Source organism: Oryctolagus cuniculus, chromosome 1, assembly GCF_964237555.1.
Source record: "Oryctolagus cuniculus chromosome 1, mOryCun1.1, whole genome shotgun sequence".
Lineage (NCBI taxonomy): Eukaryota > Metazoa > Chordata > Mammalia > Lagomorpha > Leporidae > Oryctolagus > Oryctolagus cuniculus.
The window spans coordinates 99,262,538-99,278,563 of record NC_091432.1 but is presented as its reverse complement, the minus strand read 5'-3'; the positions used below and the strand labels follow the sequence as shown (position 1 = coordinate 99,278,563).

The 16,026-nt window shown below is 43.2% G+C and overlaps 1 pseudogene; it reads left to right on the top strand.

The window, feature by feature from the left end:
• The first annotated feature begins 317 nt into the window (after positions 1–317).
• Positions 318–10,797, top strand: LOC138847638 (peptidyl-prolyl cis-trans isomerase-like 4; annotated as a pseudogene).
• Positions 10,798–16,026: the final 5,229 nt, after the last annotated feature.

Below are 16,026 nucleotides of genomic sequence, written 5' to 3'. Positions count from 1 at the left end.
CCAATTCTACAGAAACACTGGTTGATGCCTTGCTGAGAAATTAAATAAATGCAATGAATCTAGCTAGCATATATGCCACAGACTGTGATTAGAGAGGAAAAAAGTGGCTTAGTGTGATCTCAAATAATTGACAAGGATTTTAAAAGACCTTATTGAACTCTGAAAATAATGCTGGCATACTCTCAGTTCTTATAGAGTTTTGAGGCAATGGTCTAAACTATACATGTTTTAACTCAGTTAATCTCACAGAATTTCTCTGCGATACATACAATTATTATTTGTATTTTACAGAAGAGGAACAATGGCGTGGAGCAGATTATGTAAGCTGACATAGCTAATAAGTGTCAACATTGGCATTTAACTTCCAAAGCCTGGCTTTAGAAACTGCCCATTTCACACTTTACTGTCTTTGAAATTATCAAGGCGTCGCACGGAGGGTGACGCGTGGCGTAGAAGCGGATGGGCTGCGGCTATCACCCGCCTATCACCCGCCTGGGCCGTTGCAGAGGCGGAGCCGGCGCCTTGGCGGTTCGGCTGGAGACCACTCCGGGCGGCGTGGTCATCGACCGATTCACCGAGGAGGGGTAGTGCGGTGAGGCCCGCGCCCCGCTGCCCTCTCGCGGGGACCGCTGAGCTCGCTTGCCCGCTTTCCCCTCTCAGCACAGTCCCGGGCCGGGCTGCCTGTGCCTGCGACCGGGCTGATGTGTTTGCCGGCTTTGCTTAGAAAGGTTTTGGTGAGGAGGATCGACTTGGGCCCGGTATCTCGTGCCTGCGGGTAGAGCGGAGGGTGCGCGCTATCAATCGTTGGCCTCGGCTGTGTGCGGCTGTGTGCTGTGGGCTGCCTATGCACTGCCTTAGCTTTCGTGGCTTTCTTTACTAGTGAGAGGAACAACCACAAATGATGCTCGAAAGGCCCAGAAATGCACACAGAAACAACTGAAACCTAATGTTCAAGATTCTCCAACAGCCTGCTTGAATTTCTTGAAGTTGTGCAAAACAAATTATTGCCTTATTCACAATGTACAGGGGGTTCTATCATACAAACTGGTGATCCTACAGGCACTGGTCGTGGAGGAGAGTCTATTTTTAGTCAACCGTATGGTGATCAAGCAAGCTTTTTTGAGGTGGAAAAAGTGGCAAGAATTAGACACCAGAGGAAAGGCACTGAGTCCATGATGAACAATGGCAGGGATCAGCATGGATCTTCGTTTCTGATTACTACAGGAGAAAACTTAGATTACCTTGATGATGTTCATACAGGGTTTAGCAAGGTGACGGAGGGCATGGATAGTTAAGAAAATTAATGAGGTCTTTACTGACAGGGACTTTGCACCATATCAAGATATCCGGATAAATCAAACAGTGCTTTTAGACGATCCATTTGATGACTCCCCCCTGATTTATTCCTGATCAATCACCAGAACCCACAAGGGAACAGTTAGATAGTGGTTGAATAGGAGCAGATGAAGGGATTGATGATTTTAAAGGAAGATTAGCTGAAGAAGTAGAAGAAATAAAGGCAGAAAAAGAGGCCAAAACTCAGGCTATTCTTCTAGAGATGGTAGGAGACCAACCTGATACAGATATTAAACCTCCAGAAAATGTGTTGTATGTTTGTAAATTGAATCCAGTGACCATAGATGAGGATCTGGAAATAATATTCTCAAGATTTGGGCCAATAAGAACTTGTGAGGTTATCTGGCTTTGAAAGACAGGAAAGTTCCTCTGTTATGCTTTTATTGAATTTGAAAAAGAAGATTGTGAGAAAGCACTCTTTAAAATGGACAATGTACTCATAGATGACAGAAGAATACACATGGATTTTAGCCAGTCTGTTGCAAAGATTAAGTGGATAGGGTGGGAAATCACACCAAGAGTGATTTCAGGGGCCGGCGCTGTGGCATAGCGCGTAAAGCCGCCGCCTGTAGTGGCGGTTTGAGACCTGGCTTCTCTACTTCCAATCCAGCTCTCTGCTGTGGCCTGGGAAAGCAGTACAAGATGGCCCAAGTCTTTCGGCTCTTGCACCCATATGGGAGACCTGGAAGGAGCTCCAGGCTCCTGGCTTCAGATTGGTGCAGCTCTGGCCGTTATGGCCAAATGGGGAGTGAACCAGTGGATGGAAGACCTCTCTCTCTCTCTCTCTCTCTCTCTCTGCCTCTTCTGTGTAACTGACTTTCAAATAAATAAATAAATCTTTTTATTTATTTATTTATTTATTTATTTATTTTTTAACTTTTATTTAATGAATATACGTTTCCAAAGTACGAATAATGGATTACTATGGCTTCCCCCCCATACCGTCCCTCCCACCCACAACCCTCCCCTTTCCCACTCCCTCTCCCCTTCCATTCACATCAAGATTCATTTTCGATTATCTTAATATACAGAAGATCAGCTTAGTATACATTAAGTAAGGATTTCAACAGTTTGCTCCCACACAGAAACATAAAGTGAAAAATAATAGATGATTTTTTTAATGATGATGAAATCAGATCAGACCTATTGTCATGTTTAATCCCAGTGAGAGTCAAGTTGCGAGTTGATAGTTTCTTTTCTTTTCTTTTCTTTTTTTTTTTTTTTTACAGAGGATCAGTTTAGTATACATTAAGTAAAGATTTCAACAGTTTGCACCCCCATAGAAACACAAAGTGAAATATATTATTTGAGTACTCGTTATAGCATTAAATCTCAATGCACAGCACATTAAGGACAGAGATCCTACATGAGGAGTAAGTGCACAGTGACTCCTGTTGTTGACTTTACCAATTGACACTCCTGTCTATGGCATCAGTAATCTCCCTATGCTCCAGTCATGAGTTTCCAAGGCTATGGAAGCCCCTTGAGTTCTCCGACTCTTATCTTGTTTAGACAAGGTCATAGTCAAAGTGGAGGTTCTCTCCTCCCTTCAGAGAAAGGTACCTCCTTCTTTGAAGACCTGTTCTTTCCACTGAGATCTCACTCACAGAGATCTTTTGCCAGAGTGTCTTGGCTTTCCATGCCTGAAATACTCTCATGGGCTTTTCAGCCAGATCTGAATGCCTTTAGGGCTGATTCTGAGGCCAGAGTGCTATTTAGGGCATCTGCCATTCTATGAGTCTGCTGAGTATCTCACTTCCCATGTTGGATCACTCTCCCCTTTATTTATTCTATCGGTTAGTGTTAGCAGGTACTAGACTTGCTTATGTGCTCCCTTTGACTCTTAGTCCTTTCATTATGATCAATTGCGAACTGAAATTGATCACTTGGACTAGTGAGATGGCATTGGTACATGCCACCTTGATGGGATTAAATTGGAGTCCCCTGGTATGTTTCTAACTCTACCATTTGGGGCAAGTCAGCTTGAGCATGTCCCAAATTATATATCTCTTCCCTCTCTTATTCCTACTCTTATGTTTAACAGGGATCACATTTCAGTTAAATTTCAACACTTAAGAATAACTGTGTATTAATTACAGAATTGAATCAGTCATATTAAGTAGAACAGACAAAAAAACTACTAAGAGGGATAATATATTAAGTTGTTCATTAACAGTCAGGGCTATGCTGATCAAGTCACCGTTTCCCATAGTGTCCCTTTCACTTCAACAAGTTTCCTTTTTGGTGTTCAGTCAGTTGTCACCGATCAGGGAGAACATATGGTATTTGTCCCTTTGGGACTGGCTTATTTCACTCAGCATGATGTGTTCCAGATTCCTCCATTTTGTTGCAAATGACTGGATTTCGTTGTTTCTTACTGCTGTATAGTATTCTAAAGAGTACATATCCCATAATTTCTTTATCCAGTCTACCGTTGATGGGCATTTAGGTTGGTTCCAGGTCTTAGCTATTGTGAATTGTGCTGCAATAAACATTAGGCTGCAGACCGCTTTTTTGTTTGCCAATTTAAATTCCTTTGGGTAAATTCCAAGGAGTGGGATGGCTGGGTCGAACGGTAGGGTTATATTCAGGTTTCTGAGGAATCTCCAGACTGACTTCCATAGTGGCTTAACCAGTTTGCATTCCCACCAACAGTGGGTTAGTGTCCCTTTTTCCCCACATCCTCGCCAGCATCTGTTGTTGGTAGATTTCTGAATGTGAGCCATTCTAACCGGGGTGAGGTGGAACCTCATTGTGGTTTTGATTTGCATTTCTCTGATTGCTAATGACCTTGAACATTTTTTCATGTGCCTGTTGGCCATTTGAATTTCCTCTTTTGAAAAATGTCTATTGAGGTCCTTGGCCCATCTCTTAATTGGGTTGTTGGTTTTGTTTTTGTGGAGTTTCTTGATCTCTTTGTAGATTCTGGTTATTAACCCTTTATCTGTTGCATAGTTTGCAAATATTTTTTCCCTTTCTGACGGTTGTCTCTTCACTCTCCTGACTGTTTCTTTTGCAGTACAGAAACTTCTCAATTTGATGCAATCCCAATAGTTAATTTTGGCTTTGACTGCCTGTGCCTCCCGGGTCTTTTCCAGAAATTCTTTGCCTGTGCCAATATCTTGAAGGGTTTCTCCAATGTTCTCTAGTAACTTGATGGTGTCAGGTCGTAGATTTAGGTCTTTAATCCATGTTGAGTGGATTTTTGTGTAAGGTGTAAGGTAGGGGTCTTGCTTCATGCTTCTGCACGTGGAAATCCAATTTTCCCAGCACCATTTATTGAATAGACTGTCCTTGCTCAAGGAATTAGTTTTAGATCCTTGATCAAATATAAGTTGGCTGTAGATGTTTGGGTTGATTTCTGGTATTTCAATTCTGTTCCATTGGTCTATCCTTCTGTTTCTGTACCAGTACCATGCTGTTTTGATTACAACTGCCCTGTAGTATGTCCTGAAATCTGGTATTGTGATGCCTCCGGCTTTGTTTTTGTTGTACAAGATTGCTTTAGCTATTCGAGGTCTCTTGTGCCTCCATATGAATTTCAGCACCATTTTTTCTAGATCTGAGAAGAAGGTCTTCGGTATCTTGATTGGTATTGCATTGAATCTATAAATTGCTTTTGGGAGAATGGACATTTTGATGATATTGATTCTTCCAAACCATGAGCATGGAAGATTTTTCCATTTCTTGGTATCCTCTTCTATTTCTTTCTTTAAGGTTTTGTAATTTTCATCGTAGAGATCTTTAACGTCCTTGGTTAAGTTTATTCCAAGGTATTTGATTGTTTTTGTAGCTATTGTGAATGGGATTGATCCTAGAATTTCTTCCTCAGCCATGGCATTGTCTGTGTATACAAAGGCTGTTGATTTTTGTGCATTGATTTTATACCCTGCTACTTTGCCAAACTCTTCTATGAGTTCCAATAGTCTCTTGGTAGAGTTCTTTGGGTCCCCTAAATAAAGAATCATGTCATCTGCAAAGAGGGATAGTTTGAGTTCTTCCTTCCCAATTTGTATCCCTTTAATTTCTTTTTCTTGCCTAATAGCTCTGGCTAGAACCTCCAGAACTATATTGAATAGCAGTGGTGAGAGTGGACATCCCTGTCTGGTCCCAGATCTCAGTGGAAATGCTTCCAACTTTTCCCCATTCAATAGGATGTTGGCTGTGGGTTTTTCATAGATTGCTTTGATTGTATTGAGGAATGTTCCTTCCAAACCCAGTTTGCTTAGAGTTTTCATCATGAACGGGTGTTGAATTTTATCAAATGCTTTCTCGGCATCTATTGAGAGAATCATATGGTTTTTCTTCTGCAGTCTGTTAATGTGGTGTATCACATTGATTGTCTTGCGCACATTAAACCATCCCCGAATACCAGGGATAAATCCCACTTGGTCTGGGTGGATGATCTTTCTGATGTGTTGTTGCATTCTATTGGCGAGAATTTTATTGAGGATTTTTGCATCTATGTTCATCAGGGATATTGGTCTGTAATTCTCTTTCAGTGCTGCATCTTTTCCCGGCTTAGGAATTAAGGTGATGCTGGCTTCATAGAAAGAATTTGGGAGGGGGGGCGGAGCCAAGATGGCGGAATAGTGAGGGCGCGCACCGATAGTCCGGGAAAATTTAGTTTAATAAAAGGGGAGTTACGGTAGCCTCAGAAAAAAGAACCAGGAAAATATTGCAGACACAACTCTTCTGGATCCAGTGGGCGTGAATCGGAGGACCTACTGGGAGAACAAGGTCGCCCACCGCGCGCGAAAGCCGAACCGCAGGACCGAGCCGCGGGACTGAGCCGCGGAAGCCGAGCCGCGGGACTGAGCTGCGCAAGCTGCAGGGTCTGCGCGCAAGTGCTCGAAGGGGAGTGCAACAGCAGGGAGACTTGGGAAGTCCAGGGCTCCGAGTCCACACATCGGCGCTGGAAGGGGAGCAGACCTGCGTGGAGAGCGTGGGAGCCCACAGTTCGGGACATCAGCGGCAGACTCAACACACCAGCGCTGGAACGCGAGGTGAGCCGAACCTCAATAACCCGAGACACCGGCAGGCAAGCGGAGAGAGGAGACTAGAGGGAACGACCCCCGGGGCGGGGGGGACTTCACCAAGCTAACTGGAAGAGAGAGAGAGGGAAAAAAAAAAGGTGACTGGTATGGACACGGGTTTCTCTCTCTCCGCTCACCTCTCAAGGGCGAGCAAGACAAAGAGCAGGCGCCATCTTGGACATACGTCATAAGCAGAGCGACCTCAGGTCTGCACCGGCCCTGAGCCTAGCAGTAAAACCTGACTCTGGGTGGGGCGAATTAACAGGAGATTAGGACTTAGTAAATTTATGGTGCTACTGAACTGAGACTGTGAAAAAAGAGACGGTGGGGGAGAGAACTCACGGAATTCACGTGAGCACTCTCCAGAGACGCTACAATTCCGTAACTTTGGCAACCCAGTGGGAGACTGAAGGAGAATTTGAGCCCACTCTAAGGGCCGAACAGATTCCCTGTGTGGTCCTTGGGAAAGAGCTTCTGATCCCTGGCTCCTTGGGTATATCATTTGCCTGCTAACTACCTCCAACTTTGTTCAGCTGTGCAGAATAACTTCCCTTTTGAATCAAAAAAAAGAGAGAGAGAGAGAGAGAGGTTTACCACGCCTAACCTGGGAGTGTCACCTTTGGCACACCAAACAGAGCTCTCAGGCCACACCCATCTCAAGCCCTAAGGCTCCATCAAAAACAGATAGTCCACTTAATCTAGAGTCATAGTATAACAAGAAAAAGCACCACAGTGAAGAAACCAAATATCTCCAATATGACAAATAACAAACGCAAAAACCAAGGTAATAAAAACAAGGAAGTCACCATGAAGCCCTCAAATGAAAAAGACACCCCAATTCAAGATTATGAGGATGATGACATAGAAGAAATGCAAGAAGCAGATCTCAAAAAATTGATAAGAACATTAAGAAGTTCTCAAAAACAAATTCTTGAACTACAGAAATCCTTAATGGACAAGATAGAAAATCTCTCTCGTGAAAATGAAATATTAAGGAGGAATCAAAATGAAACGAAACAACTAGTACAACAGGAAACTGGGATAGTGACTGAAGTGAAGAATTCAATAGATCAAATGAAAAACACAATAGAGAGCCTTACAAACAGAATAGGAGAAGCAGAAGAGAGAATTTCGGACTTAGAAGACAGAGAACAGGAAAGGATACAGTCAGACCAAAGAAAAGAAGAGGAAATTAGAAATCTGAAACATATTGTCGGGAATCTTCAGGATACTATTAAAAAACCCAACATTCGGGTTCTAGGAGTTCCTGAAGGCATGGAGAGGGAGAAAGGATTAGAAGGCCTTTTTAGTGAGATATTAGCAGAAAATTTCCCAGGTTTGGAGAAGGACAGAGAAATCCTAGTACAGGAAGCTCACAGAACCCCTAATAAACACGACCAAAAGAGACCCTCACCACGGCACGTTGTAATTAAACTCTCCACAGTGAAACATAAAGAAAAGATCCTAAAATGTGCAAGAGAGAAACGTCAGATTACTCTCAGAGGATCTCCAATCAGACTCACAGCTGACTTCTCATCAGAAACTCTACAAGCTAGGAGGGAATGGCAAGATATAGCCCAGGTACTAAGAGAGAACAACTGCCAGCCCAGAATATTATATCCTGCAAAGCTATCATTTGTGAATGAAGGTGAAATAAAGACTTTTCATAACAAACAGAAATTGAAAGAATTTGTTGCCACTCGTCCAGCCCTACAAAAGATGCTTAAAGATGTGTTACACACAGAAACAAAGAAACACGGTCATCAATATGAAAGAAGGTAAAGGAAGGAAACCAAGGAAGGAAAGCTCACAGCAAAAGATCACAGGGAATTCAAAGCATATATTAGAACTTATCTTTGGCAAATGGCAGGGCAAAGTTACCACTTATCATTAGTCACATTGAACGTGAATGGCCTGAACTGTCCAGTTAAAAGACACCGTTTGGCTGATTGGGTTAAAAAACAAAACCCATCTATTTGCTGCTTACAAGAAACACATCTTTCCAACAAAGATCCATACAGACTGAAAGTGAAAGGCTGGAAAAAGATATACCATGCCAACAGAAATGAAAAAAGAGCAGGCGTAGCCATCTTAATATCAGACACCATAAACTTTACCACAAAAACCATTAAGAGAGACAAAGAGGGACACTACATAATGATTAAGGGATCAATTCAACAGGAAGATATAACAATTATCAATGTATATGCACCTAACTACAGGGCACCGGTTTATCTAAAAGATTTGTTAATGGACTTAAAGGGAGACTTAGACCCCAATACAATAGTACTGGGGGACTTCAATACTCCACTCTCAGAAATAGACAGATCAATAGGACAGAAGATCAACAAGGATACAGTAGATTTAAACGACACTATAGCCCAAATGGATCTAACAGATATATACAGAACTTTCAATCCTACAGCTAAAGATTATACATTCTTCTCAGCAGTACATGGAACCTTCTCTAGGATTGACCACATACTAGGCCATAAAGCAAGTCTCAGCAAATTCAAAAGAATTAGAATCATACCATGCAGCTTCTCAGACCATAAAGGAATGAAGTTGGAAATGAACAACTCAGGAATCCCTAGAGCATACGCAAACACATGGAGATTGAACAACATGCTCCTGAATGAACAATGGGTCATAGAAGAAATCAAAAGAGAAATCAAAAACTTTCTGGAAGTAAATGAGGATAACAGCACAACATACCAAAACTTATGGGACACAGCAAAAGCAGTGTTAAGAGGAAAGTTTATATCAATAGGTGCCTACATCAAGAAATTGGAAAGGCACCAAATAGATGAGCTTTCTATTCACCTCAAGGATCTAGAAAACCTACAGCAAACCAGACCCAAATCTAGTAGGAGAAGAGAAATAATTAAAATCAGAGAAGAAATCAACAGGATTGAATCAAGAAAAACATTACAAAAAATCAGCCAAACGAGGAGCTGGTTTTTTGAAAAAATAAACAAAATTGACACCCCATTGGCCCAACTAACTAAAAAAAGAAGAGAAAAGACCCAAATCAATAAAATCAGAGATGAAAAAGGAAACGTAACAACAGACACCACAGAAATAAAAAGAATCATCAGAAATTACTACAAGGACTTGTATGCCAGCAAACAGGGAAACCTATCAGAAATGGATAGATTCCTGGACACATGCAACCTACCTAAATTGAACCAGGAAGACATCGAAAACCTAAACAGACCCATAACTGAGACAGAAATTGAAACAGTAATAAAGGCCCTCCCAACAAAGAAAAGCCCAGGACCAGATGGATTCACTGCTGAATTCTACCAGACATTTAAAGAAGAACTAACTCCAATTCTTCTCAAACTATTCAGAACAATTGAAGAAGAGGGAATCCTCCCAAATTCTTTCTATGAAGCCAGCATCACCTTAATTCCTAAGCCGGGAAAAGATGCAGCACTGAAAGAGAATTTTTTTTTTTTTTTTAAAGTGATTTTGGCTGGCGCCGTGGCTTACTAGGCTAATCCTCCGCCTATGGCGCCAGTACTCTGGGTTGTAGTTCTGGTTGGGGCGCCGGTTCTGTCCCGGTTCTCTTCTTCCAGTCCAGCTCTCTGCTGTGGCCCGGAAAGGCGGTAGAGGATGGCCCAAGTGCTTGGGCCCCTGCATTTGCATGGGAGACCAGGAGGAAGCACCTGGATCCTGGCTTTGGATCGGCGCAGCGCCGGCCGTAGCAGCCTTTTGGGGGGTGAATCAACGGAAGGAAGATCTCTCTCTTGTCTCTCTCACTGTCTAACTCTGCCTGTCAAAAAAAAAAAAAAAAGTGATTTTAAGGCATATGAAAAGGAAGAGGATAAACACTCTAATTTGGTTCTGAAAGATAAAGTAAAACCCAAAGCAGATGCAAAATATCCAATACTAGATGAGGAGCCTGAAGACTCAAAGTCAAGTCACTCACACACAAGTGAAAAACACAAGAGGAAGACCTGGCACTGCTTTAAATAGAAAGAAGATGAGGACTACATGCCAGTCAAAAATACTAACCAGGATTTGTACAGAGAGGTGAGGTTTGGTCACTCTGAAGAAGAAGGAAGCTGTTGGGAGAAAGGAGTGAAAAGAGAGACCAAACTCAGAACCGAAGTCGCAGCTGATCTGGAGAAAGGGGTGGTCACTATAGTATAGTCACAAACCCAAGAACCAAACTGATTCTTATGGAAGAGAAAGGAGTAAAAAGATAGACCGAAGCAGAAGTCCAAAGACATCTAAAGAAAAATCTAAGTATGGATGAGAGATGAAGAATCAGAAATGAATGGCTAGCTTATTTACTTTTTTCTAACTTAGAGTACCGGGAAAGCAGATGTTCAGATTTTTGTGTCAAAGCAGTTAAAGACTCTGCTTGTTAAGGCCCTTTTAGATTAATACTGATTCCATAGGACAATGAAAGATAAGGAATTGGGGGGATCCTTTTTTTTTTTTTACATTATTTTTATTGCTATACATAAATGCCCATCTTTGTTTTTAAAGTCCTTCACATTTTCAGTCTTTTTAAAAATTAAGTATTTCATACTGCAGAAATACACAGCCACGTATATGTGAGGCATAAGGAATAATAAATGTAAATATCTGTGTCGCCATCAGCCAGCTTAAGAAATAGACAAACACCTGCATTTTAGAAGTCCTCTGTGTGCCCTCCCCTCTCCAGTAATTGTTACTCTGAATTTTGTTTGTCATTCTCTTGCTAGTTGTTATAGTTTCATAATGCTTGTATGTATCCATAAATGCAATGTGAATTTTTGTATGTTTTTGAATTTTATATAAACCGCTTAAGGAATGTAGATGATGCTGCATAACTGTCTCTTGCGGGGCACACCCCCCTGAAATTAGAGGCTTGGCTGCAGTTTCTGATCTCTGCCAAAATAGGCCAGCGAATGGGCACACTGGCCCCAAAGGAAGGTGGCAGCAGAGGCAGCAGTGGGCTAATGGACATTAATTGGTGAGGTGTTTGGGAATTTGTAAACTTGCACAAGCATTTGAATGGACCTGTCTGAAGATTTACAATGCGCGCTGATCCCTATCTTAGACCACCAGACCGAATTCCTTTCCCCAAATCCTTAATAAGGGCCGGCGCCGCGGCTCACTAGGCTAATCCTCCGCCTAGCGGCGCCGGCACACCGGGTTCTATAAATCGTACTTTGGAAATTTATATTCATTAAATAAAAGTTAAAAAAAATAAATGATAACCTTGCCTACGTGCCTGTTGGCTTATGGAATTGTGTGTACCCTCTAAATAAAAGTGGGAGTGCATAGCTATCCAGTGGTGCACTCTTAGAATGGACATGCTTGTGTCCTGTCTCCTCATTTGAAAAATTCCACAAAGGAATATTTTAAAAATTATTAAAGTAGTTATTGGGAAACAGGAACCTCTAAATCTGTGTTATTTAACACATGGTTAGAAATGGCTGTTGGTTGGCCGGCACCCCAGCTCAATAGACTAATTCTCCACCTGCGGCGCCGGCACACTGGGTTCTAGTCCCGGTCGGGGCGCCAGATTCTGTTCCTGTTGCCCCTCTTCCAGGTCAGCTCTCTGCTGTGGCCTGGGAGTGCAGTGGAGGATGGCCCAAGTGCTTGGGCCCTGCACCCCATGGGAGACCAGGGGAAGCACCTGGCTCCTGGCTTCGGATCAGCGCGGTGCGCTGGCTGCAGCGGCCACTGGAGGGTGAACCAACGGTAAAGGAAGACCTTTCTCTGTCTCTCTCTCACTGTCCCCTCTGCCTGTCAAAAAATAAAAAAATAACTAAGAGAAATGACTGTTGGCTTTTCCTTGAACTTTACCTTCAATTAAAAATAGGAAGACTTATGTTGAAAGAGAATTAAGGAGCCGACACTGTGGCATGGCACATAAAACTGCAGCCTGCAGTGCTGGCTGGCATTCCATGTGGGCGCCGGTTGAGTCCCGGCTGCTCTACTTCCCATCCAGCTCTCTGCTAAGGCCTGGGAAAGCAGTATAAGATGGCCCAAGTCCTTGGTCTCCTGCACCCATGTGGGAGAGAGACCTGGAGGAACTCCTGGCTCCTGGTTTCAGATTTGCTTAGCTCCAGCTGTTGCAGCCATTTGCCGAGTGAACTAGTGGATGGAAGACCTCTCTCTCTCTGCCTCTCTGTAACTCTGCCTTTCAAATAAATAAATATTAAAAAAAGAGAATTAAGATTTGCTTAATGGTAGAGTGGTCACATGGTTTATCATCTGAACTGGGATGCATCTTCAAAAGTAAAAAGGGATGTGACTGATTACCCTCAGGACAACAGATGGAAATTAGATTGTCTCAGGTGAACTGGGAGATATAGTTATTATCCTACTTACAATGTATGTTTCAACCTCAGTGACATACAGACTACAGGTGAAGTTTCATGTCTGTACACAATAATACATGTACATGGTTATTTTCTCCAGCCCATATACCGTTATTTTATGGGTAGCTGAAGAGAATTTTCCATATAATCTTGATTGTGCTTGACAGTTGATTTACACATTAATGATAGAATTTGACCTCTGCAAACAAATTCTCTTATCTAGTAAGCTGGCCAATCTTTAGAAAACTCATTTTCAGAGATTCTGTGTGGAGTGATAATTTTTTAGTTTCTGGAAGACTTAGTATGGCTTCTAAATGAATGAGGCTTGGAAAGGAGTATCTCAAACTATAATTAAATTAGGCCGGCGCCGCGGCTCACTAGGCTAATCCTCCACCTTGCGGCGCCGGCACACCGGGTTCTAGTCCCGGTCGGGGCGCCGGATTCTGTCCCGGTTGCCCCTCTTCCAGGCCAGCTCTCTGCTGTGGCCAGGGAGTGCAGTGGAGGATGGCCCAAGTGCTTGGGCCCTGCACCCCATGGGAGACCAGGATAAGTACCTGGCTCCTGCCATCGGATCAGCGCGGTGCGCCGGCCGCAGCGCGCCGGCCGCGGTGGCCATTGGAGGGTGAACCAACGGCAAAGGAAGACCTTTCTCTCTGTCTCTCTCTCTCTCTCACTGTCCACTCTGCCTGTCAAAAAAAAAAAAAAAAAAAAAAAAAAAAAAAAAAAAACAAAAAAAACCAAAAACTATAATTAAATTAGTGCAATTTCTTTAGATAAATTTGTCCACTCAACAAATGTGTTAAGTTCCCATGTACTAGATGCTGGAGTCATAGGAGGAAAGAAACAAGTGAGCAAGTAAACAGTCAAGATAACTGCAGGTAAATATTTTATTTACGAAAGTAAAATATAGTGATGTTTCACAGTAATTGCAGAGTAGTGACAAGGTAGGGAAATTATTTGTCATCAGGGAAGGCTTCAAGGCAGGGACACCTGATCTGAGACATGGATGACAAATAGTACCAGCCATGGAAGAGTACCCAGCAGAAGGAACACCAAATACAAAGGCCCTCGGTGGGAACCAATGCATGTGTGACTGAGGTGCAGCGGTTAGGAGGTCAGGCCAGAGAGACACGGAGACACAGCAGCAGTGCCGCTCTACGCATAGCTCAGCTGTGTGACTAACCGGAAGACCAGATTTCGTTGTCCCTTGAACCTTGGCTATCTTCAGTGAAAGTGGGACTGAACAATGTAAGGGTCTGGCAGGAGCCCGGCTCATTAGTCTGCGTATCTCTTTTCACAGGAGCAGGGGAGGGCAGAGCAGCCCCTGTGAGTTGAATGCAGATGCAAGCAGTTTGTCATTATAAGTCAGGGCACGGCTACTAGCCCTGACCTCAGCTGTAACAATACTGGCATAGTCTTCCCTCTACATTTCATGATGGGGTGGGAAACAGGGAAGGTAAGGAACGAGGTATCAAAATCTAGTCTTTAGTATCCTGTTGTTCCCATTTTCTTTGACTCTTTTCAGTAGAAGAGCTTCTCAACAATAAAATGACCTTCAGAGCTCTTCTGACAGAAATCTAAGGTCACTGTGCAAACTATACCAGGATGGTCACATAACATTCCATGGAATGCTGTCTTGGATGCCATTTGTACTGGGTGAGCAGGTGCAGCAGCCCTCCCAATCAACTCTGCCTTGGCTCATTACCCTGGCTTGAGACACACCAGCTGTGCAGTATACACCTACTTAATATACTGAATCAAATCAGACAATATCCAAAAGGCCATTTCTTCTTTTTGGTAGCAACCTACTCTGCAGTTTAAAAGATGGAGTTCAGAGTGAATAGAATTGCAAAATATATGACTTTTTGTCTAGAAACACAGGTGCAGCTGCCTCCCAGACTTCTTTCCTTGCATGTCATGTTCAGAGACAGAAGGAGAGAGAGAGAGAAATGGCTTATACAACATTTTAAATGGTTCATTTATTTATTTGAAAGAATGATAGAAAAAGGGAGGAGGGAGGGAGGGAAGGAGGGAGGAAGGGAGGGAGGAAAAAGAGAGAGAGAGAGAGAGAGAGAGAGAGAATGCTATTTGCTGATTTAACCCCCAAATGGATGCAATGACCAGGGCTGGGCCAGCCTGAAGCCAGGAGCCTGGAACTGCATCCAGGTTTCCCACATGGGTGGAAGGGACCCAAGCACTTGGGCTATCTTCTGTTGCTTTCCCAGGCACATTAACAGGGAGCTGGATTGGAAGCGGAGCAGCTACAGTTCAAACCAGTTTTCATATAGATTGGTATCAGATCTTCTGACAGCAACACTTTACGCCATAAGATAATGAAAAAACATACTGAAGATACTCAGGAAAAGAAACTGCTAGCTAAGGGTTTTCCAGCCCTCTAAACTGACCATTGGACATCAAGGCTGCTGAAATATTATTAGAATTTGGGGAATATTGTTCCTCTGAGTTCTTTTTTTTAATTTATTTTTAATTTATTTTTTTATTTTTGACAGGCAGAGTGGACAGTGAGAGAGAGAGAGACAGAGAGAAAGGTCTTCCTTTGCCATTGGTTCACCCTCCAATGGCCACTGCGGCCAGCGCGCTGCGGGCTGGTGCACCGCGCTGATCCGATGGCAGGAGCCAGGTACTTATCCTGATCTCCCATGGGGTGCAGGGCCCAAGTACTCGGGCCATCCTCCACTGCACTCCCTGGCCACAGCAGAGAGCTGGCCTGGAAGAGGGGCAACCGGGACAGAATCCGGCGCCCCGACCGGGACTAGAACCCGGTGTGCCGGCACCGCAAGGCGGAGGATTAGCCTAGTGAGCCGCGGCGCCGGCCCCTCTGAGTTCTTTCCCATGCTTAATAAAAGATGGGAAAAGCTTTGGTATGAGGACTGGCAGTCAACACTGAACATGTATAACAGTAGAACTAAAACTAAGTGATGGAGATAAGGTGACAGAATGGTATGGAATTATTATAGGCTGTCATAATCTAGATGTCATACAATTAAAAATAGAAGAAGGGAGAAAGTATATGGAAAGTATTTAGTCAAATACCCAACAAAATGATGTCACTAGATAATTTAATCATTCCTCATAGTACACATTAAGTATTTGTTATTTTCATTTTATTTAAAAGACAGAGAGACAGAGATCCTCTATCTGCTGGTTCACTCCCCAAATGTCTACAACAGTCAGGTCTGGGCCATGTTGAAGCCAGGAGCCTGAAGCTCAATCAGGTCTTCCACCTACTTGAGCAATAGTCTGCTGCCTCCCAGGGTACTTGTTAGCCAGACAATCCAAAAGGGATG